This window comes from Mastigoproctus giganteus, chromosome 11 (genome assembly GCF_048544385.1).
Source record: "Mastigoproctus giganteus isolate SK-2022 chromosome 11, ASM4854438v1, whole genome shotgun sequence".
Classification (NCBI taxonomy): domain Eukaryota; kingdom Metazoa; phylum Arthropoda; class Arachnida; order Uropygi; family Thelyphonidae; genus Mastigoproctus; species Mastigoproctus giganteus.
This window is the reverse complement of record NC_143585.1, coordinates 41,399,354-41,407,626: the sequence shown is the minus strand read 5'-3', so window position 1 is coordinate 41,407,626 and position 8,273 is coordinate 41,399,354. Positions and strand designations below refer to the sequence as shown.

General features: G+C 33.1%; 1 non-coding gene across 1 annotated transcript; it reads left to right on the top strand.

The window, feature by feature from the left end:
* The first annotated feature begins 5,650 nt into the window (after positions 1-5,650).
* On the top strand, positions 5,651-5,723 carry TRNAT-UGU (transfer RNA threonine (anticodon UGU)). The gene has a single exon. It is a non-coding gene; the product is annotated as a tRNA-Thr (tRNA).
* The last annotated feature ends 2,550 nt before the right edge of the window (positions 5,724-8,273 follow it).

Below are 8,273 nucleotides of genomic sequence, written 5' to 3'. Positions count from 1 at the left end.
TAACATACCATATAAAAAAGAGCCAATTACAGCATTCTGCATTAACCTGATTACAATATCAGAAAATGGATTACCAGAAACCTCGTTGGTTTGCATCAGCCCTTACTCATTAACGGGAACTGATACCTCCAGCAGTCACGTTTGAATTTCACCCCACAGCCATCACCCCCACATTTCCATGGATTATCGATGCACCATTTTAGTTCACTCGTGAACTAATTTGCATAACTCTATAATGTCAGATCAAAATTTGTTTAGTCTTTGTATATTATCAAGGACATTAGAACGAATACTGCACTAACCTTTGCCATAATCTAATGTAAAATGTTTGATGTATATGCTTTGCTTTTGTACCTTAACTTTTGAGAACCAGTATATTTGGTGTTCGGCTTCACTTGAACAAAATAATCCTATTCCATTCCAATGGATGAGATAAAAATAACCATAATCTTTGGCTCCCAACAAACTCAAGTGGTATTCAACACAAAACGGCTTCGAATTTCAGGGAAAAACGTTAAGTTGTTCCCAACTTCTTATTTCATCACAAGAATATGTGCATTGAATGAAGATGAAATAAAAAATGATGGACCGAGTTATCGTGTTCGATAAAAGACCTTGAGCCTTTCCTTTAGGTTGCTAAATTAATCTGAAATACGAAGCCGAGCAAAACAACATAGAGCAATTCTTAGTCAAGAAGAATTGATGAAGAAATTTCCAAGATGCTTTGTCTAATCTTACGGTCACTCCTTGGGTTTTCTAAAATTCCCAAATATATTCAGACTAAGAAAAACACGATTAAAAGTACAATGCAATTTCTCTCTACTCGTCAAGAGCACTGAAAACTCCCTGCCTTTATTAGATTTTAAATTAAATTTTGAGTGGTTTCTAAAGTTCTGAGAAATGTCTGAAACAAAGTTTGTGTCATTTTATTTTACTGTAGACTACAAGATTTATAAAGAACATATACAGTACAGTACAATCTTACATCCAAAGTACAATACTTGAGAACAATGCCATCTCATGAGCATTTGCGATCTCTCTGGTCTTAAGTTTAATTAATCACTAACTTTGCGAATTCTTTAATGAACTTATTGGCAGCTTTAATGAACTTATTGGCAGTCATGCCGAAATAGGCACGTAATCACTTTCCAACCTGCAAAGATGCCTAATACATAGTACACTTTTCTCCAAATTATTTGAAAAATAACAAATATATGATATATTTATGCATTAGGAACATCTGAGGAAAAAACAACAACCAAAGGTCAGATGCAGAAGCAGTTGTCCTGTCAAACTGAAAGAATTTTTCAAAAGAAATAGTGCAAACCTCAATTCAAAAGAAAGATTTTTATCTGCCCGAAATCGGCACAGATCCGTTTAGTAAAACGAAGCACTTCAAAACTGCTGAATACATATCACGGTACATCAATCAGCGAGGTACTTGGGATGCATTCGGGTGGATTTGTAAGTTGCCATATGTGTCAACCACCTGGCTGTTTCACATTTATCACCCTTAGCTGGTCTTACAGCTCGGTGCATTAAAATGTCACCCTTTCATTAACATTTTCTCGGTACTTTCAACTCTGTGTTGGCGAGAGCTTTCTCTATCAACCATAATCACGGTTTCATCCATCATCTTACTTATATCTGTTTCAAAACGGAAAAGTTTCTCTATGATAGGCTTAGGTCAAAAGCCATGAAATTACACAATTTTTCCGTCAGTATAGTCTGCAAGCCATTTCTTATTTTTCATTCTGAATTACGTGATTCCTTTAATTAGTAATTATTTTAAAATAATGCAGCTAACCCTCGGGTTACGTGATTATTTCCTCAGGAAAGCCATGCAATAAAACTACTTTCAGAATTGTCTTATCAGGCTTTTATTGAAACAATGTTTTTTAACTAGTTTGATTTTGAATAGGTTTCGTCTATTTTATTTAATTTCAATTATTTCTTTGGCAGGATTTAAATTGCTTAATGAATGCAATGGTTTTAATTCTCACAGCAGAGAATCGACTTTGCCTTTGTATTGAACTACTTTTAAACAAATCGCATTGACATAAGATCAAAATTTCTTCATAATTCCAGCAGAATAATTTAATGGAGGAATTATATTGACTTACATGGATATTTCTTTTTACTTTCTTAATGCTCATCTGTCTTCACAAATCGCCCCACGGTGGTTCTATTGGGATGGCAGTTTAAACAATTCAATTTAAAGGGGGGTTTTTGGAACATCACTGACTTCAACGAAGAACGAATTTTCAAACATTCGTATATTTATAGAATAGCTACAAAAGTTACTGAACCTCATTTTAAAATTCGCATTCAAAGAATCAATCGTGTCTACAGCACGAACACTTGGTAAGAGAACAACTTAAAGATCCATCCACATGATGCAAACCACCAGAAATAAAATGGTACAGGTTAACATTTCCCAACTCTTCCCCAAATGGTTTCAGTTTCATTTCAAAACTAAGTTCCTGTTGACTTTAAGTTGGGTATTTAAGTCATTTAGTTGGTGAATAGTTATATCAAATAGGAACACCAAATCCCAAATCAAATTTTCATAAGTTGAGCCACAATTTTGCCTTTCTTTTTCATGAATAATTTTGTTTCTAACCTCAAAGCAAAAAACTTTTCAGCACACTCCAACGACTCAGCCACTACTGGACTTCTGTATGATTGAAAGTGGCTGTGATTGAGTCCATGAGATCGAATGAAGTTCATATCCGATACCATGACCTTCGTAAAATATTCAGATTTTTTCCACAAATTACTGTTGGTTGAAAATGCAGTGGAGTCCCTTAAAAACTTCTGGACTTGGTCCATCTCTCACCTAATTCTACAGATATAAATAAGTTTGCTTATTAATATTTTTACTTTCTTAATGTGTGAAAAATGTATTGTTCCAGCACCTGGATTGTTAATGGATGATCCTGTTATGTGGACAACATAAACAAAAATAAATAAGTAACCAAACGCAACTAATACTGGAAAAACATAATGGCTACATACACTGAGAACACAATGTTACTAAAGCCAAACTGAGGATTTTAGCCACCTGTTTCTTGTAACTCTTGTTGACACTAAGCATACACAGTTTATCCAAATGACCTCCTTATTAATTCCTTAAAGGGGCCACAAATGAGTCTTAGGACTGGACCCGGCCGTGGATCCTAGGCTACGCACCCCTGCTACAAATTCAAGTTCCACATTCAGTAAACATAAATCGACATCAGTATCAAAGATTCTTATGAGTCTTTGATACTGATAGTCTATCAAATAGCATCTAATACTTGATAAAGAAGCAAAAATGCTTAAGAATTATTCAAATATTGTTCGCTAAATTAATATTGAATCTTAACTGCGTTATGAATCATTTTATCATGAAGAACGAAAGTCAGTTTTGATTCGACTACTGTATAAGCCTTTAGTAAGGATAACATTAGTTTGTTTTCAGTTTACATTCAAGAAGGAAGGTCCTCGTGGGTAGTCCAGTGGTTACTTGTGTTTGCTTATTTCCCTGTCCCATTTAGAATACTGTAGATATGAGATATGGAAATGAAAAAGATATGGAAATGACTCACGGAGAAGTTTCCTAAGCTGAATGAACGAATGTTCTTCGCCAGGAAATCAAAATTCAAATTCCCGAAATGTTTTTGAGTTGTTGTTGTGTTTCGTTTTTGATAAAGAATCAGGTACTGCACGAAAAAGTATAACACAGACTCGCTTTATTTCCTCAATTTAAACTGCCTCCGCTAATCAAGTTTTAAAAAAATAAATCATGATGCGTCTCCCGTGTAGCTAAATTAATTCCTAATGATCCCCAGTAAATAAATATTTAATGTCTTGGAATGCATTCTGATTGTTCTGCCTATCTAATTTAGTCAGGAATGCAAATGTTTAATCGTATTATACCTAGTGATTTTTAAAGCTTCAGGTTGTTTCCATTAGGGAAATGCAATCTTAATCTTCCTGTGAGTCTTGCGAACAGATCATTCTTCTTTCTTTCTGCAGAAATTTTTAAATTCTGTTGATCGGCCTATGGAAATTCTCTCTATTATATTAACATATTTAAAATAAAATATAAATGATTCCATCAGGGTTTCACGGAAAAAAATTACTCTATCTAAATTTTGGGACGCTTCTGTAATGAATTCCAAATTATACAAAAGAGCATGTGCATTAAATTTAAAATCATATTTATAACTAATAAAGAAATGTAGAGCAGCTAAATCACAAAATGTATGCAATAATTTTGCCTTGTCTTCATCAAAATACCGTTCATCCAGCATCGATGCAATGGGATTACTTTTCCCACTTTGTACGCATTATTATAATCTCTAGCTCAATCCCTAATTTGCACTTAATTATTCTAAATCCTGTTCATTATCTTAATTAGTACTTTCTAATTCCGTAAAGTAAAATATCATTCTACAGCATTCCCAAATGCATTTATAGCTGTATTAAATGAAGTTCCCAATGGTGAAATTCTCTTGTAAGATAAGCGTGTTTGATGTGACAAATGCCAACAAGCAAAGAACAGAAAAGAGTAAAAGAATTTAAATGTGTAAAAAATAATTAAATTTCATAAAATCATTAACCAGTTATTATGAACGTAAATATTGGTCTTACCTTCACACTGATGAACAAGCCGATATAAAAATGACACAAGGAAAACTTTAAGAAATACTATTGAGTAGAATCTTTAAATTCGAAATGGAGCAGGGCCCTAAAGAGTACATGAACGGCAAATTAAATTCTACGAGCGAGTTCGAATAATGTAATTTAAGATGGGTGAACCAGGTGCGAGTCAACCTGTTCACCATTTCCAGGTCCATATAAAGAACTGACTTTGACATGACAAGAAACCTGCAGCTGTTCTCAGTAATTCTAAAGAATTACTGAGAACAGAGTTTGAACTGCAAGTGGAGTAAAAGAGAAAATATATCCTGTTGTCTTTCTATTTTATATATATAGAGACCATATGCTTCTTTAAGGACCTTTTAAAACGACACAGATGTCTGTAAATACACCGTTTGTTGTATTTGCTGTATATTATCAAGTTGTTGCATCCCTGTATCATAGTTTTAAAGTTAAATGCTAATGCCAATCATACGTTGTTGGGAAGAAGCCTTTAAACAGAGTTATCCCTTTTTTTCTTTTATAGAACTGTACAAATTATACTATACGAATACAGGTCTACACATGTGAAAAGGAGATTCGATTTGATTCAGAACGAACCCAGCTTGTTACTTAGTTGGCTTTTTTTATTGTAATTATTTCGAGATACGCTTTTCGCTTTACAACGTTTATCAGAAATATTGATCGCGTAACTGGACAGAGAAAGATATCTGTATATTGTCTTAAGTATTAACTGTCGGTACTAGGGAATGTAGAAAGTGTTAACTGGTGTACAATGTCCATTAAACAATTCTACTATAAATTTGTTGCGCGAAATGCATTTTGATTACAAGAAATTCCGTCGAATTCCAAAATGACGGGTTCATTTGCAGTTATCAATGTCTGCTTCTTGAGATCGACTTATAATCGCTAAAGAAACATTAGTGGCTGTTTCTTGTGGGCTATTGATCCTTGACAACGTAATCTCCTATAGGAAATGAATTAAAAGCGGCTATCACGAAGTGCCTTTGTAGCTCAGTGGTTAGAGCACTGGTCTTGTAAACCAGGGGTCGTGAGTTCGATCCTCATCAGAGGCTGTGTTTTTTTTTTTTTTTTTTTTTCTTCTCCTTTCTCTTCATTTTATTTATGATTTTTACCTCTAACTTTTGGACAAATAACGATATTTTAACATTTATGAATTTATTTACCAACAAAGTGAAGGATATTCTACATCTGAACAAAATATGATTATGTTGAGCACAGAAACTAATTACCTGATTATGTGTTATTACTTCCTTGTTCTTCAGTATGAAAAAATAAATGACTCACTTTTAAAAATACTGCCAATTATTATTATTTATTTATCTCTTGATACTTGACTCTTGATATTTTAAGGAGTCCTTATGTGCTGTAATGTAATAACTAGATCGTATGTATAGCTTAGCTTTATTTATTTATTTATTTATTACAGTTTTCATTAAGTTAACAACTTCGCTTCTGGAAAATGAAGTCAGGTTTGCATATAATTCAGAGGATTTTAAATAAACAGTTAATGAGCTCCTTTTTTCTTTTATTTTTTTTTAAATTTTACTAGTTTAATGATCCCCTGACGAATACTTGATAACTGTACAAATTTTATACAAAGTATGGCAGAATCTACTGCCTAGATGGAAGTTTTGTAAGATTAAATGAATTAACTTGCTTTTAGGCAATGATTAACTTACATTAATCAGCAACGAAAATGAACCCGTAGGTTGTTTGCCAAGAAAGCTTTCTTTCTGTCTTTGGAAGGCGGTACTCTTTTCTCGATATAAGTGAGCAGATGCCTCACAGATGAACTCTAATACAATTCATTCAACGTCGCGAACATGCATTATAAATTATGCGCTTAATAATGTATAGGTCTGATCAAATTAGAAGAACAAGAGTTCTTCTAGTTAAAACTAAAACTTCTCACGTTTTTTCCATGCAAATTCCATCTTTAAATTGTAATTTCTCCAAATGGAAAACAAAGAATGATAGGTACTTTTCTGACAACCCCGCGCACACTCAAAATGCAAAATCCTAATTAATTTAGTGATTTGTTGTGTATTTATAAAGGTCTGATTACCAGTAGTGTCAATAAAATTCGGTTATTCGACAAAAAAATGGAATCTATTTACTTACAGCAATTTGGTCCACTTAATCAAAAGTGTTGCATTTTTAACACAGATTATAAATCATTCTGCAACAAACCCGAGTCACGTGATCAGTTTTTAACTTCCGTATCCGGTTTTTAACTTTTGTATCCGCTTTAAATTTAAATATTGCCAGCTTTCCAAAACAGTCGCAATCAGGCACCCTCGTTTCGCGATTGGTATTAACCTTTATAAAGATTAATAGTCTGTTTTTAATTAAACTTTATGAAAATTAAAAGATTTAAATTTCTTTAGATGATTAACTTCCATCTATATATTATTCAATTAATTATAAATTACATAATAACTATTACTAGCGTACCAGTGTAACACAGATTAAAAACAGCTCAAGAGATGATAAATTACTGGGTTACGAACACCTGATTTACGACCATCATGCATGCCAACTAAAGCTCCATAAGCTAATTAAAGTTCCATAAGCTTAATAAAGCTCCATAAACTAATGTTTTTGTAAATAAACATTGGAATATTTATTTATTCTTTCTCTGATCAATTAAAAAAGGATAACGTTTGCTGTATCAATGTCCAATAAGAAACTAATTACGATATGTTCTCCAGGTAACTTACCCTATAATAAATTCACTGATAACTTAATCAGAGCTTGGGAAAAACGCTGGTCGCCATGGCGACTAGGTTTTTGCCGAGCCCTGATTATGGCATTTCGTTTCTTTGATCGTATCTCGTACATTCTTTACACTGTAATTAATGGACTAAAGGTTACGGTAGCCAGCATACTACCCAAAGAGGGATACATTAGAAGAATAAACTGATATTATTAATTGACTCCTTAGGATTTCTTCCCATTTCAGGAAGACTCGGAGCTCCCCCTTACTATGGCGTGTCTTAGGACTCAGTTCTTGACCAGTTACTTTTCAGTATTAATGGAATTGCACACGCTGTCTTTTATCCAATTCATTTGCCTGCTGACAATCTTAAATTTTATTTTATTATATTAAAAATGGAATATAATTCTTGAAATTGAGATAATCTAGAGTCTTAAATGAGGTGGCATCAACGACTTAATGGCACGCACTGTAAAAACAAGTAATGAGTGCAATAAGAGGATCTATCAATACAATTTATGATGTCAAAATATACCAAAATCCAAATAAAATAAAAATGGAGACTTGGACAGCGCCCTGGATTAAAAGGATTTTGTGAAAGTTTTAAAGATTGTTGTAACGCTTTAAAAATTCTTTTCTTTCCGTCTGTTAGATTATGTTGATATTTAATTAATTTATCACCTTGTTCACTTTCAAAAAATAGTTGTTTGTAAAAATTATAAATATTATTCAGGCGTAAGAGAATCATTTATCACAATGTTGACTACATTAATCATTGTAGGAGACAGCCTCTTGTTTTCTGATGTAATGGTTTCAATTTGAAGCTTAAATGAACCATGCTTATCACAGATTACCCTCTCTGGTCACAAAGAGTAGACATCTCTGT